The sequence below is a fragment of the Pecten maximus genome, unplaced genomic scaffold, assembly GCF_902652985.1.
Source record: "Pecten maximus unplaced genomic scaffold, xPecMax1.1, whole genome shotgun sequence".
Classification (NCBI taxonomy): Eukaryota; Metazoa; Mollusca; class Bivalvia; order Pectinida; family Pectinidae; genus Pecten; species Pecten maximus.
The window spans coordinates 391,241-408,618 of NW_022979579.1; the positions used below are offsets into that span (position 1 = coordinate 391,241).

General features: G+C 39.9%; 1 long non-coding RNA gene across 1 annotated transcript; it reads right to left on the bottom strand.

The window, feature by feature from the left end:
* Positions 1-322: 322 nt before the first annotated feature.
* On the bottom strand, positions 323-1,723 carry LOC117318978. Its single transcript, XR_004530534.1, has 2 exons — positions 1,440-1,723; positions 323-1,003 (listed from the first exon to the last, which is right to left on the bottom strand). It is a non-coding gene; the product is annotated as an uncharacterized LOC117318978 (long non-coding RNA).
* Between the last annotated feature and the right edge of the window lie 15,655 nt (positions 1,724-17,378).

Consider the following 17,378-nt stretch of genomic DNA (forward strand, 5'->3'; position numbering starts at 1 on the left):
GAGATTTAGTGTTTTATAGTAACAGTTACACAGCCACGCACGTCCATCAGATGTAGGACAGACCGATGTGATGTTACCCGGGTATGGGAACTGGGACATGACGGTTGGACGGTCACGAAGTTTGTACCGGACTTCTCCAGTGGACGCTTGACCAGTCTCTGTAGACTGTTTTGGTCGGACTACTGGACGTTGGTCGGAGTGACCACCAGTTGCTAATCCTGCCTGGAGATGGTCAGTAGGAAGTTTGAGGTTCCCGAGGGCCTGTTTTAGGTGACTATAATAGTCTGTCTATACCCGGAGTAAACTCGGCCATGTCTATATCAGGTGTCGGTGGGATGTCTGGATCCATTTCCCGGATTTCTGATACCGAGTCGTACACGAGTACAGCGGTTCCTGTCTGGAGAGTCTGTTTATACTCAGATGAGAGTTGCTTCAGAGTATTCAACCTCTCCTCCAGGTTTGTGATGTGGGTCTGAATTAGGTCCATGGCCGCCACCTCCATCTTGTCACAAAATTGTATGTAATCGTCGGTGATCTTGTCCAGTTCTAATTTACACTGGTTATTATTGTCAATAATTTTTTTGCGAAGATTTTCGTATTTAGGTTTACATGAAGTCATTTTTGTTCGCGATGAAATAATTTCCTGGTTCAATTTCGGAATATTAACGTTGTCGGTTTCATTTAAAAAAAAATTGAATAACACTTTGGTTTTCTTTATTGATTTTTGAAATTTCAACAAAACTTTTGATATGTGATATATGTGTGGAAATTGAGCAAGTCTGGCAAATTAGCGTTTTACAATTTGGGCATAAAAAAATCACGTCATTGTCTTTGTGATCTTTACACTTAGTATTTCCCTTGGCCCTAATATGAAGCTGTGCCCGGGGGACGGCGTTTCCAGAAGCCATGATAAATATATAATATATATAGGTGTGTATATTAGAATGGTGATTTGATGTGACAAGATGGAATGCGGGGCTCTGGTAGATCTCTTGTTTTTTTTCTGTATAACAAAGAAATGACAGAATTAATAACAAGCAGCTTTATTGTTATGGATAGATTTTATACATATAAAACATTTATAAAAAATCCCGAATCATTATCCGTATGATAATAAAATTCTTCTCACATACAAGATTGACCAAAGTTAACTTTCTTTAATTGTATATACATACGAATAGAAGTTACCGTCTAATTAGAGGTAAAGAGAGGACGGTCAGAACATATATATATACAACGTTATGAGTTGTACGTACAACATAATTCTGGTGTATCTATAAGATAAGTCAAATTAATAACATACCAGTCGAGATCACTGACCCTCAAGTTTAGCTATGGTTGTGTCTTTGGTGAAGATCTTAAATAACGTAAGTGGTTTGAATATGACAGTGAGCTAGTCACCAATTAGTATAATTTTTAAAGTATGACACTATACTCACGAACTAGTAAAATTCCAGTTTTTGACAGCAATTTGATGTGCTACGTTCCCTGGTTTGAAGAATGATGTCCTCCGAGAGACTTTGGGGTACTACTGCCTGGTTGAGATAAAAGTTGAACAATAAACACATTTTTCGTCTAAAAGGCAACAATACAAATGGGAAACATTGATGTAGATGCTCGAAAATGTATCAATTTTTTATGAAATATTAAAACATGAGTTCCCAGACGGATCTTTCCTTCTACCATCGAATTATCTTTATGTGTTCTGAATGTAGATTTTAAGTCCGTTATTCTACTTTTCATCTTCCTCTTTTTATCATTTGGCAACATGAAATGTATGAAAGATAAAAGAAACAAATTCTGAGAAATAGCGATTGAACTTCAGCTGACAAAATACAAGATGGGTACCTGTCGGTCCATGGTCAGACTTAAATTTAAGTGGGCACAACTAGGGACCATGCGTAACAACTAGGGACCAAGCGTAACAACTAGGAACCAAGCGTAACTACTAGGGACCAAGCGTAACAACAAGGGACCAAGCGTAACAACTAGGGACCAAGTATAACAACTAGGGACCAAGTATAACAACTAGGGACCAAGCGTAACAACTAGGGACCAAGTGTAACAACTAGGGACCAAGTATAACAGCTAGGGACCAAGTATAACAACTAGGGACCAATCGTAACAACTAGGGACCAAGTGTAACAACTAGGGACCAAGTATAACAACTAGGGATCAAGCGTAACAACTAGGGACCAAGTATAAGAACTAGGGATCAAGTATAACAACTAGGGACCAAGTGTAACAACTAGGGACCAAGTATAACAGCTAGGGACCAATCGTAACAACTAGGGATCAAGCGTAACAACTAGGGATCAAATATAACAACTAAGGATCAAGTGTAACAACTAGGGACCAAGTGTAACAACTAGGGACCAAGTATAACAACTAAGGATCAAGCGTAACACCTAGGGACCAAGTATAACAACTAGGGACCAAGTATAACAACTAGGGATCAAGCGTAACAACTATGGACCAAGTATAACAACTAGGGATCAAATATAACAACTAAGGATCAAGTGTAACAACTAGGGACCAAGTGTAACAAATAGGGACCAAGTATAACAACTAAGGATCAAGCGTAACACCTAGGGACCAAGTATAACAACTAAGGATGAAGCGTAACACCTAGGGACCAAGTATAACAACTAGGGACCAAGTATAACAACTAGGGATCAAGCGTAACAACTATGGACCAAGTGTAACAACTATGGACCAAGTATAACAACTAGGGACCAAGTGTAACAACTAGGGACCAAGTGTAACAACTAGGGACCAAGTACAACAACTAGGGACCAATCGTAACAACTAGGGACCAAGTATAACAACTAGGGATCAAGCGTAACAACTAGGGACCAAGTATAACAACTAGGGACAAAGTATACCAACTAGGGACCAATCGTAACAACTAGGGACCAAGCGTAACAACTAGGGACCAAGTATAACAATTAGGGACAAATCGTAACAACTAAGGACCAAGTGTAACAACTAAGGACCAAGCGTAACAACTAGGAACCAAGTGTAACAACTAGGGACCAAGCGTAACAACTAGGGACCAAGTTTAACAACTAAGGACCAAGTATAACAACTAGGGACCAAGCGTAACAACTAGGGACCAAGCGTAACAACTAGGGACCAAGTTTAACAACTAGGGACCAAGTTTAACAACTAGGGACCAAGCGTAACAACTAGGGACCAAGCGTAACAACTAGGGACCAAGTTTAACAACTAGGGACCAAGTATAACAACTAGGGACCAGGTATAACAACTAGGGACCAAGCGTAACAACTAGGGACCAAGTATAACAACTAAGGATCAAGTGTAACAACTAAGGACCAAGTATAACAACTAAGGACCAAGCGTAACAACTAGGGACCAAGTGTAACAACTAGGGACCAAGTATAACAACTAAGGACCAAGCGTAACAACTAGGGACCAAGTGTAACAACTAGGGACCAAGTATAACAACTAAGGACCAAGCGTAACAACTAGGGACCAAGCGTAACAACTAGGGACCAAGCGTAACAACTAGGGACCAAGCGTAACAACTAGAGATCAAGTATAACAACTAAGGACCAAGCGTAACAACTAGGGACCAAGTGTAACAACTAGGGACCAAGTATAACAACTAAGGACCAAGCGTAACAACTAGGGACCAAGCGTAACAACTAGGGACCAAGTATAACAACTAGGGACCAAGCGTAACAACTAGAGATCAAGTATAACAACTAGGGACCAAGCGTAACAACTAGGGACCAAGCGTAACAACTAGGGACCAAGCGTAACAACTAGAGATCAAGTATAACAACTAAGGACCAAGCGTAACAACTAGGGACCAAGCGTAACAACTAGAGATCACGTATAACAACTAAGGACCAAGCGTAAAGACAAATGAAATTTGGGAAATATTCTCCAGGAAATTTCAAGATGGCCACCTGTAAACCATTTTGTTTCCCGAGCCTAGATGTACATGACTACGGATCAAGGGTAATGTACATGTGGAGTTTAAGATGTATCCCTAAGAATTAGCGATAACTAATTCCTACGGTAAAGATGAAAGACGGCCGCATTTCGGCCATTTTGTTTTCCTGATCAAACTCAAAAATATAATTGGGCACAACTAAAGACCAATGAAAACAAATATGTTTTGTTTTAGAAAAAGAACTGGCCCTTCAATACATCTCAAGAATAGCGATAACCAGAATTGTTTACGGGCGGACGACAGACATATGACGATTTGAATAATTTGAATAATTTTCAAATGTTGAAAAAAAATTGATCATAGAAATCAAGGCCACTAATTAACACCTGGTTGTAGTTCAGAGCTCCGTGTAATGTAAAACCTTACGGAAACTTTGTAAGATCGTGATTTTTTTTTTTTTTTTTTACAGATATCTTTACTTCCTATAATATTCAACATTTACGTAAAAAATGTTTCACACATTCAGGTTACAATTGTGTAGAGGTTGGGGTGACTAATACGAACAACCCTAATGATCAATCGCAACAATCAACTTTCATGGATTGCCAGAATTCCCCCCTAGATGTTGTGATCGACTTAATGATACTTAATATTTTCGTACGAGTTACTTCCCTTCTCATCAGACAGTCATGGTCCGCAAAATATTCCTAAGTATGGCGAGAGTGTCGAAATATTGTTGATAAACATCTCTTCCTGACACAGGATATCATAAAGCAAGAATCATATATTCAAGTCCCTGCGCGTTCCTTAGATGTATTGTAATTTTGGACTGATATCATTTGTTAACCTTTGATAGGGAGGGGTCGATGGTACCTGGTAAAGAGGGAGTACATTGGGAAGTAATTGATTGGGATATAGACTGTGATTCCAAGGGTTACAGTCTAGCTACGAAATTGTTCAACGACTTACCAGTAGAGGTGGATACTGTTGGAATGCGTATTAAAACGACGGACTGTTTCTCATTCGTTACGAGAAGAATGGAGTAAATTAAGAATTCAAATGAGGGAGAGGACTTACAAACGACACAAAGAAGATTAAAATACTTAAAAATGACGAATCAAAGTGTCGCTCAGAGAAACACAACATGTTACGATTATAAAGTCTGCCAAGATCGATTGAAATATATAGGATGGGATCTTCGGACCACACAAATTACTGCTGAAGGAATCACATCTTTATATCATTAAAGTCTACCAAGTATCAAATGGACCGGTTGTATAATGTATGAGATTTACGAGAAAAAAGGTGACAATGGACAAAGAAACGGCCGGCAGGACGGACGAACGGACGGACGGACGGACAACGTCATACAAATACCAATACCTATACCGTCATTCAATAATTTGATATGCCACGAGCCTTCTATAATTTGGTATGCTGATCTGCCGTGAGCCTTCAAGAATCGTGTGGATTGACAGACTTTAATTCGAATTTTCTTCATTGAATTAAGAAATTTCGGAAGTTTGTCTGCGATTTACCTTTACTATGCTGAAACGTTTTTCATCAGAACCTTTTTCTATACTTTACTAACACTGTATTCCTCACTTTTAGCTTCAATATCGGCTGCTTTTGATCTGGATTCAGATGGATAGGCCTTTAGGCTAGCAGACGACAACATCCGTAAGGGGATTATAGTCCCTTCCAGTTATCACCGAGAATACGACACACACACACAGGATTAGGGGACTGATACCCCGGCCGGCACACACACCCAGGGGTAGGGGACTGATACCCCGGCCGGCACACACCCAGGGGTAGGGGACTGATTCTCCGGCCGGCAAAGACACACGCCCAGGGGTAGGGGACTGATACCCCGGCCGGTACACACACCCGGGAGTAGGGGACTGATTCTTGCCCGGCACACACACACACCCAGGGGTAGGGGACTGATACCCCGACCGGCACACACACACACCCAGGGGTAGGGGACTGATACCCCGGCCGGCACACACACACCAGGGGTAGAGGACTGATACCCCGACCGGCACACACACACCCAGGGGTAGGGGACTGATACCCCAGCCGGCACACACACCCAGGGTAGGGGACTGATACCCCGGCCGGCACACACACACCCAGGGGTAGGGGACTGATACCCCGGCCGGCCCACACACACCCAGGGGTAGGGGACTGATACCCCGGCCGGCACACACACCCAGGGGTAGGAGACTGATATCCCGGCCGGCACACACACACCCAGGAGTAGGGGACTAATACCCCGGCCGGCACACACACCCAGGGGTAGGGGACTGATACCCAGACCGGCACACACACACCCAGGGGTAGGGCACTGATACCCCGGCCGGCACACACACCCAGGGGTAGGAGACTGATATCCCGGCCGGCACACACACACCCAGGAGTAGGGGACTAATACCCCGGCCGGCACACACACCCATGGGTAGGGGACTGATACCCAGACCGGCACACACACACCCAGGGGTAGGGGAATGATACCCCGGCCGGCACACACACCTAGGGGTAGGGGACTGATACCCCGGCTGGCACACACACCCAGGGTAGGGGACTGATACCCCGGCCGGCACACACACCCAGGGGTAGGGGACTGATATCCCGGCCGGCACACACACACCCAGGGGTAGGGGACTGATATCCCGGCCGGCACACACACCCAGGGGTAGGGGACTGATATCCCTGCCGGCACACACGCACCCAGGGGTAGAGGACTGATACCCCGGCCGGCACACACACCCAGGGGTACGGGACTGATATCCCGGCCGGCACACACACCTAGGGCACAAATGACCATACACTAAGGGATCGCAATTGCTTACAACATGACGTTATCTCAATGTGTCAATAAGTGGGATGCACATTTACCTCGTGATACCGGCAAATATACAGTTTGATTATTAAGCAAAGATTCATGGGGTCAAGAAGTCCACATGAAATATAATTGGTCTATTCTACTTGGTTTTAAGTGTAAATTGTGATCCGTGAAAGAAGAGCATATCAATAATGGTAGAAACTGCCATACAATAGAAACTGCTTTCGGATTGAATTTTTACTGAGAATGCTTGAAAATGTTTCATTTATGAAGCACTCATGAATATATACTGGACTCACAAAATACTCTGGAGCCACAAACATTCATTGCCAATTACGACACATGTTTGATTGTTTTATAGAGTTAATAGAGTGTAACCTTGATGAATCTTCTTAATGTTGTATCTATAAAAATCTGGAGCCCAAGATTCCTTCACATTTAAAAAAAAAACCCATTGCTGTGTCCACCAAACGCCAGAGTCGGTACACCTACTCAGGACATCGGCTGTTATGTTTTGACGCCTGGGCAGCCACTTTTAATAAACCTGTACGTCCTATTTGTGTCAAAAGTACGTTCCTACCGATATCCAGTAAAGCTGACTTTCTGGTATATATCCGTTATGTCGGGGAGATTTACAGTCCCTCTAACCACCTGTATGGTCCTCTCAACAAGTTCTGAAAAATAAGATATTTCATGAAAGTCTACCCTCATTAGACCTACCTCCTCCTGAGTTCAGCCCTGTAGCACAGGGGCTCGGTTTCGGCGATTTGAGTAACATATGACATCAGTAAACGACCACAATTCTGAAACCTTATAAAAATTCGGGGTTATCGATGTATAAAAATAATGGAAGGGACGACAGTCGCCATCTTTGAATGAGTGGGGTTCCTCGATTCAAACGCTATGATACGACTGACAGAAGTATTGTCATTAGAAAATATCCATCCGTAACCGTAATCGAATACCAATCTTCGTCACGACAAAGTCACTATATAATCTCCCATAAATCCGTTAAACAGTTTTATTCCCATCTAATCGTTTCCCTCCGCCTCGTAGCTGTTAGCTTGAACAGAAGTTAGCGAGGCTTTCTAAACATCGAAACTGACAGCCGGAGCATTTTTTTGGAGGCGTTCCGAGAGCAGTATGGGTACAACGTAAACTCAAGGTAAGCTACGGGTGATATCAAAAGTGTTTACAAGCGATTGTTTTTATATTGGAAAATTAATTCTAAACATTTGCAAGCGCAAAATTGATTTCAATAGGAGAAGGTGGCATAGGTAAGCCATATACCATGACGAAGAGTGTTGATTCGCTGAAATCAGGCGGTAGAAAGGTGACTCTTACCTGTTACACTGGAAGAGCCTGTATGCAATACATATTATGAGTTCGATGACACTGCATAGATTAGTAAGATAAGAGGATTTCCGTCAATGCAATCAAGCTTTACATTATCTAATTATACACAATGAGCGGTTTGAGGAAAAAAATAAAAGTAAAAACTGATGTTCTGATCATTGATGAAGTGTCGATGGTTATAATTTTGTAAGAGGTCGAGTTCATTTGACGTAATGTCCGTGATACATCAAACACATATTCCGGAGGAATTCAAGTGGTAATGTTTACCAGCAACCCTCAATAAAAAATGAGGTTTATGGCAATTTTTGTTGATTGCTGTTTTGAAACTGTTTCCATCTGTATTCCCCAATATACTGAAACCTCTAGAAGTGTATCGACAATGTGAAGACACTCTGACCAAATCAGTAAACGAGTTAGAGACAGGAGACCTCAGAACAGAAACTATTTCATTGATGGATAGTTTATCACGACCCATCCCAGCAACATTGTACAAAAATATAATAAATTGTACCAGTTACCTGGCCAGCTTCTGTTTTAACAGCAAAGGATGAAGGTGACACTCATTACCGGAATAAATTCCTTGCTCAGAAACACTTTGGGGTTAAACATATGGCTCTTGTGGCCTGTGATGGTGAAAGTGTAATTTCACAAAATATGACTCAGTCCACAATGTGCGTGTGGCTAAGAGGTACCAAGCGGCTCGGCACAGACAACATATTGCGTGAGTCCTGTGAGTCTTCGTGTCTTGGCGAAATCAAGGAAGATCTTTAATGCTGTGTTATATCCAGTGTGAAATGTTGGCCTTAAACAGATGAGGAGGTGTCACAATATTTTCAGACTGATTCTGACTTCAATAACGAATTAGATTTCAGTAGTAAACCTGCATGCACACGGTAAATGTAATGGAGGAACATAGCTATTCTAAGGAAACAGAACGACAATCCCAATCCTACTTGCAGAGAACATTAGAAGACTTTATGGCCACCCCAGAAGAAGTAGGGGTTGTGCTGCAAAAGACAAATAAACCGAAATATATATGCCCTCGATGAATGGATTTCAGATCAAAATAAGAGGGTACAGGGTATGATGAATGCATCAAAGTCTTAAGCAAAGAAATATTGCTGAATTTTAGACTTTCAATGTACATTTACAATCAGAAGAATATATGCATTCAGTCCAAAAAAATGCGACAGATCCTTTGAGTATATAGTTATTGACAATTGCAATGATTGTGATTCAGAAGGAACTTCTGAAAGAGAAGGCTACAGATGAAGAAGAAAATAAGGATAAATGTAAAACAAACAACATAAAACATAATGCTCTAAATAGAAGGCGAAATCACAGCGTCAGGTAGAGGCAAACTCAGATATATTGCTGGAAGCACTCCTGCAAGATGCAAATATCACATATTCAGAGAACTACGGAATTGCCTATTTACTCCTGGAATGGAAGGAGAGGTAAAACATCTTCAATATCTGAAGGAAACTGCAATAAAACAAAACATCTTTGAGGGGCTGCTCAATGTCCACGACGCAACATTTACCTTCTTTGAAATTCTAGAAATGAAGATCGGGAGACTCATGCCATATCAGCATCTGTTACTACACAACAGGAACGTTTTCTATTTCGTGCAGAACAAACTTCTTCAGGATATATGATATTAACAGAGACATTTTGTTATTGTTCTGCCACATTCGGACCAGAGTAGAGGAAACGGAGAAAGATCTACCACATTAGACCATTATTCTTCAAACAGCGTACAGGGTGTTGATCTTGTATTGTTTCTGAAAAAAAATAATCAATTTCTTTCTTTCAATATCTATTGCACGATTTTGAAAGAACTATATAATGATAGTCAAAGGGAGAAATGGAAAGCGTTGAGAACAAAAGTGTTGGAAAAGCAATGCAAAGTCTTATCCGATAACAAAACTAGCTTTCAATTAACCAAGTACATGTACATCATATGCTTCTAGGAAATCTAGAAAAAAAACATGTGGTAAGTCGCAAGTCATTGGAACTATAGGAAACGAAAAGGGGAAAGGAAGAAAGGGAAAACGTAACGACATGGAAAGTAGTCCAGACTTATCGGCAAAAACGAGATCAAATAGGGATATGTGCTACACTTTACAAAGACGCAGGTGACTGGATATGTTCTGATGTGTGTTTGTTATGGTATCACAGAAATTACGTTGCTTTAGAGGAGGATGAAAATTGGGAGGCGGTGTCAGATCTAGATGTGGTTTGAGTTTCTACAACTCTTTAGTGGTTATTGTAGATTCCTTGAGAGACATTGGATAGACAGTGCAGCTCCTCGCTGATGGGGGATGACATAAAAGTTAGGGATGCTTTCGTTCACTGTAGCTGGGCAAACTTCTCTTGGCCTGAGGCTTGGATGGAGAATGTTATGATTAGAGACATGACATTCCTCGAACTGGTTCCTATTGTCTTGACATCTTTTGTCTTGGGTTCCAAGCTGCAAAATAAAACAAAATATATTGCACACTGATAATGAGGGGCTAATGTCAATTTTTAACAGGAAAACATCTTCGTCAAGTAGAGCCATTGAATCTGTCCGTCCATTCTAAGCTGCAGAACAAAACAAAATGTACACTGATAATGAAGGGCCAGTGTCCATTTTTAACAGAAACAGATATCTTAGTCAAGTAGAATCAGTGAACCTGACTGCCATTTGTTCTTGGGTGTATATTGCACAACAATCAGTTTAGGGCTGTTCATATTTCGGGTAAGTTAAACTCAATTGCTGATACAATCTCTCGACAGCAATGGGAGCGGTTTCGCAAGTTGGCCCCTTATGCTGCTTTAGTCCCTTCCAGGATTCCAGCATCATCCTATGAGTTAATCTACAACATGAAGCTAACAGGCTCCGGACGGCTAATACAACACAAGATAATGATAACATGAAGCTAACAGGCTCCTGACGGCTAATACAACACAAGATAATGATAACATGAAGCTAACAGGCTCCTGACGGCTAATACAACACAAGATAATGATACTGACATTGCTCGTTTTTAACAATTTTGTGGAACTTATAACTCACATTTCGTTTGGCCTTCTATACAACACCTGTTAAGACATATAGTTCAGGCATTGGCTTCAAATGCAAATTGTTCGGATATTTGGATGTAATACATTTTTTTTACCATTTAAAAATGTTTTTGGGGATGACCAGGTTAGATATAAAGTCAGACCCACGCCTTCCTAAGTCCCCTGAGTTTCTTACCACAATAATGTAGCAGTTGGTTATTTTGTTTTAATGTGATATGTAACATGTATAATATAGCCGTTATGGATTTTTATGTAGTTTAATTGTACCGAGAATCAGATGGAGGATGTTGGGATAAGGGAGGAAATTCAGGAACAACATGACGACGGTCATGATGCAGTTAGAGACGAGGTTGCAGAGGACGACGGTCGGCCTCAAGACGTTGAGGAAAGGCAACCCCGGGAACCAGAGGTTGAACTCAGGAGGTCAACACGTCAGAGAAGACTACCTGAGCGTTATGCCTCTGAAGATTTTTTGATGTCCGTCCAGGAGCCAGACTGGCAAAGAAGAGTGTCGTATTTGATGTCACTGGCATCTTCGGATCAGTTCAAAGGACTGTCACCCCAAGTGGCTGATGCTGTGCTGGCATTGGTGCTGGACAAATGCCGAGGACGCCATTTGACCTGTGGGGGGAAGTATGTAGCAGTTGGTTATTTTGTTTTACTGTAATACATGTTGTATATATATTAATTGCCAAAGTGGCATATATATTTGAAAAGATGGTGTGAGTGTTGTATTTGTGAATTTTAATTGTCATTTTAGATATTAGGTATACTTACCTAATGTGCATCAGGTCTGGTTTGTAAAAGTTTTGTATTCCCGCGTCTTGTGCTTACATTTACGTAATGTTCAGTTTCCCGCGTCTTGTACATGTACCTTGTGTTGTCCGTGTATGTCATGTATATGTTGTCACGTGACTGAGTGTACCCGACCTGTAGGACCGCGCCACCCGTGGACTATCACATCAGCGACACACGGGTGAGGACGTATATACGGCTTGACTGTTGACTATCTGCCAGCTTATTGTTAAAGGATAAAGTAAGCTTAAAGTATAAATTGCTAATTATAAGAGAGAAGTTGTATAACTGTATTTCTATTTTCTATTATTGTTGAATATAAATATATATCTAGTGGGGTCCTCCGTTGTGCTTTTTACAACGAGGGGCCGTATTCTATCTTTAAAGTAAAGTAAGTTCTGGTAATTTAAATGGTTTTATTTATCATATTTAGCAAAATAGATAGCGTTAACTTGAAGCGGGTTATTTATTTTTGGCTTTCTTTTCCTTAACAGAACGCTTGTGTGCTCGTAATTTAGCATACTTTGTCTACGAGTAGGGCTGGGTATTGCGGACCAAAACCGTATTGCAATATATTGCAATATTCAACAGAAACTTGCAATACGTATTGCAATATTATTGACCTTAGTACCATCAACTTGCTCGTCGTCCGCCATTTTTCGTTTCTAGTAAACAATCATAATCTCGAAAGTGCTTGATTTTAACGTAGATGTCCCATACGGCCAAGCGCTTTAGAGACAACGAAACAAGCGCCCCACCAATACGACATTATGACGTTCTCGTGTGTTTCTTTCACGTTTACATAAGTAATTTACGCTATTGGTGCCAACACATAATGTTAAATCAGTGATTAATATGCCTTTTTGTTAACCATCGCGATATACCGGTTTCCAGGGTTTGTGTACCGGTATATCGTATCGACCTGCCAAATTCGCGGTATACCGGTATTTCGATATTATCGCGCAACTCTATCTACGAGTCCCGTAATACTATCGGGAGAGGAACTCCTGTCCAAGGGATAGGGTATGTATGTTATTTCTAGTGTAGGGTAATTGTAATGTAATATGTAACATGTATAATATAGCCGTTATGGACTTTTATGTAGTTTAATTGTCTAGATTGTATATCCTCTGAAGATATGCATAAATTGTAAAGAGAGGTTGTAAATGTATCGTAATGTAAAGTGCATTAGGTATTGTGAATTGTAGTTTTAAAATTGTGTATTTGTATTTTTTACAGGGTTTTTCCTGGGGAATAAAGTGTTAACCAAACTAATGCCTTTGGATTCTCTATAACCTGTGACAGGCATGAGCACCCTGTTACAATAATTAGAATAATTTGCTCATACTGTGAAGCACAACTAATTAATCATTTTTTTAAACATGGGCAGTACGCCTCTGTTTTTTTTCCCACTGAAAATACTCCAATCACACATTATCATGTTTTTTTAGCATTTCTGAAAAAGCTTCTTGCCGCCTTAGGCGTGCTTTTAGGAGGTTACAAGTCTCATATCTTAAGATTGGAGGCGGCTACGTTTTTTTTTCAATGAGATGTCTTTCTGAAGACAAAAATAAAAGAACCGGGTCATTGGGAATCGAGGACTTTCAAGAGATACATATGACACACAAGAAAATTGCTGTTAGTGTTTGGAAATTCTTAAAATATGTATACAAGTCATTTAAATGATAATTGTTTAAAATATTTGATATGGCAGTGGTCTGTGTACTTAGAAAACGACCCAAGCGGAATATGTAGGTAACGACAGAATGATAAGCATCAGAATGCAGACAGGTGGCACCTTTAATCATTGGTGTTCTGGTACCATCATCTAACGAAAGTTTGCGCGAGTATCGTGACACTATTGATACACTTGCTGATGTTTAGGCTTGTCGAGGAGGGAATCGTTGTCGATTGGGTGATTTTAATTCTTATATTTCAAAGACGTTGGGAACAAATAATCACGATGTAGTAGTCCATCACTGATGGAGGAATTTCTCTCGGAAAGATATTTGATACCAGCTAACAAGCTGTAATGGTCCACACATTTGTTTAATGGTTTAAACTCTGATATTGTTTTACCATATATTACTCAACAGCTAAAAAACTGAATTGGCCAATGTTTACTGCAAATGTGATTATCATTTTCTCTATGTGTCGGACCTGTACAGATAGGTCTTAATAAATTCCCTAGAATGTATTGCTAACTCATCCCTTGACGTACTGACAATATGAGAGCGGCAACTACTGCAAATATTCAAAAGAACTAAGCGGCTGTTTAATCTTCCATACATTCACATGACATCGGTAACGATACAGTTAGTGACGTTTATGTTGTATTCAAAACCTCGTTAAATGTATGATTTCTTTACTCCCACATAAAGATTACAAATTACATTGGAATATGGGAAATGTGAAAGCGTTGCACAAGGACATGAGACATATGAGGGTGATTTGGATATGTAAAGGACGTCCAATGGGACAGACGTTCTTGTCATATACCAAACATAAACACACCAAGACACTGGTAACGAGCTAACTTGACAGAGCTAGGACCAAGTATGAGCAAGAGAAATATAGAAAACTTTTCGATATGCCGAAATAGACACAGGTACATTTCAAATCATGGGCGGAAGGTGGGAGTCATATCAACATTCGAAAGCTTGTTACAGTGTGCGGAAGTGTTCTGATTGACTTTCGTAGGAATCCGCCCTGGCAGATTGCCACGATCTGGCTATAAAACTCGGTGATTTTTTTTTTGCATAGTCAGGCAGTCTTATAAAAAGTCTTCGCTCAACTGGTACGACTCGCTTCTCTCTCTTTCTATATTGGTTTAGTGTTCGATGGGTTACCATGTAGTCAGTAATTAAACAACTTATGATATATTAGTATTTAGCTGGTTCGTCGGTTTTTCGTGACTATATAGGATGTTAACACCATTTTAAATATAGTCCGTTGTCTATTCCGTAGGAGTATGTCGAGAAGGCGCTAGTTATGGTTAGGTGTGCGAATGATGTACGTGTGTGGGTATAATACATCTTACATTTACTGTGATTTCATTTTATGCTTTACACTTGTTGAGTCAGCAAATTATACGTTGATCTGTGTTTCATTTGCCATATAATTCTCTTCTCGTTACCAAATTATAAGATCCCCGAATCTGGGTTTTGTTTCTATCACAGCAGCACTGCCTTTTACACAAGTAATGGCGAAATTTAAGGATTGGGATGTTTTTTTTAAAGAGTAAATCACAGACCCAGTTTCATATTAAAAGAACTTGTGGAAAAGGTCAGCATCCATTCTATTGTTCTCTGTTGTCCTTTATTTCTATGAGTGTGTGGGATTTACGTATGACTGCACAATACCTGTAGCTGGTTTATATTAAAACTTTGGACTGCAAACTGGTCTATAAGGGTTTTTTGACAGTCACTTATCAACCAGGTACAGGTAAATCGTAATATAAACCGGTTACATATAACCTATTGTACAGCCACAGGTAAATCGTAATATAAACCGGTTACATATAACCTATTTTACAGCCACAGGTAAATCGTAATATAAACCGGTTACATATAACCTATTGTACAGCCACAGGTAAATCGTAATATAAACCGGTTACATATAACCTATTGTACAGCCACAGGTAAATCGTAATATAAACCGGTTACATTTAACACATTGTACAGCCACAGGTAAATCGTAATATAAACCGGTTACATATAACCTATTGTACAGCCACAGGTAAATCGTAATATAAACCGGTTACATATAACCCATTGTACAGCCACCTGTAAACCCCATGCGTACATGTGTGGAAATAAAGGACACTTACAGAGTAATTCAAAATCGGCTCGGTACAAGTAAAAGCATAAAAAATACTTAAATTGTTTCCAAGACATTGTATTAACAGATCTGATAACATATATACAATGTTCTCCGTTCAAAATTTTAGGTTAAACGGCACATTTCCATCACTGAACGTTAATTCCTTTCCCTCTCCTTCGATGCTGTTTTAATTGTTTTTACCCACTTAATAAATATGTTAATAGAAATTTCTTTTTTTTCGGAAGTGATGTCGTATATACTGTTTGACCAGTATTAATCACCGTTTTCGTACCTCACCTCAACAACAAAATAACCAATGATTCATTCAGTTCAGGAATTGTCAGCTTCAAACAGTGGGTACCGAAACTTCTTACATCCTTTTTTCCTACTTAATAAATGGTTAACCGTCGACCTGTGCAAGATGGCGGCATACGGGGGTGCACGAATAAGTAAATTAGAGGATAACGCTTTTGCTAATTATATTAGTACATATGATATAATATTGTTGACGGAGTGTTGGATAACAAATGATTTTTCTCTTAATATTTGTGGTTATGATTGTTTTTGTATCCCTAGAACATTGACAAGACATACACAAGGAGGAGGTATTGTTATATCAATAAATCAAGATCTAAATAATCTTGTTGCAGTCGATGAAATACTTTTTGATACAATAGCCTGGATAAAATGAGATAAAGTATTACTAGGCACTGATAAGGATTTATATATGGCAGGTGTTTACATCCCGCCTTCCAGTTCAAATTATTACCAGTCTTATCACTGTGATTTATTTTTTGAAACTTGAAAACCCTATCGCTGATTACTCTAATAAGGGTAATATTTTTGTGTTTTGAGACTTTACTAGTATATCCATTCACAAAGTGGAACAAGCTGAGCGACCTGAGATGTCAGCACGTGCGACACGGTCTGAATACAATTTCCGGTCTCGGTCGCATGTCTCAAAGGAAAACAAACCGTGGTTCGATGATGAACTACAACGCCTGAGAGGCCGATATTTGTTGAAACTTCGTACTTTTAATAGAGATAAGTCTCATGATAATCATGAACAGCTACTTGCAAGTAAACGGGAGTACAAAATAGCTGAGAGGAAGCGTACGAATATGTATAGGAAGGTAGAAGGTGATATAATGGATCATCTAAGAACACATAACCCTAGATATTTCTATAAAAAATTATCTTCTAGAAATAGTCACACCTGTAGCAACAATGTCCGATTTTTATAATCATTTTAAAGAAATCTCTGTTAATAATAATGTTCAAGTACAGCAAATAGATGAACATGAGGATGAAGATACTGTGTTTGATGAATTAGACCAACTAATTACCGTTCAGGAAATTAAAAAAACCATTAGTGGGCTAAAAAGAGGGAAATCTCATGGTTTAGATGGTATTATTAATGAATACTTTATTGAATGCAGTACATGTTTAAACCCTGTTTTAATGAAAATTTTCAATAATGTGTTAAATTCAGGTATTTTTCCTGAAGCTTGGTCAACAGCTGTTATTATTCCTGTTCATAAGAAAGGGGACCGTAGTGACCCTACC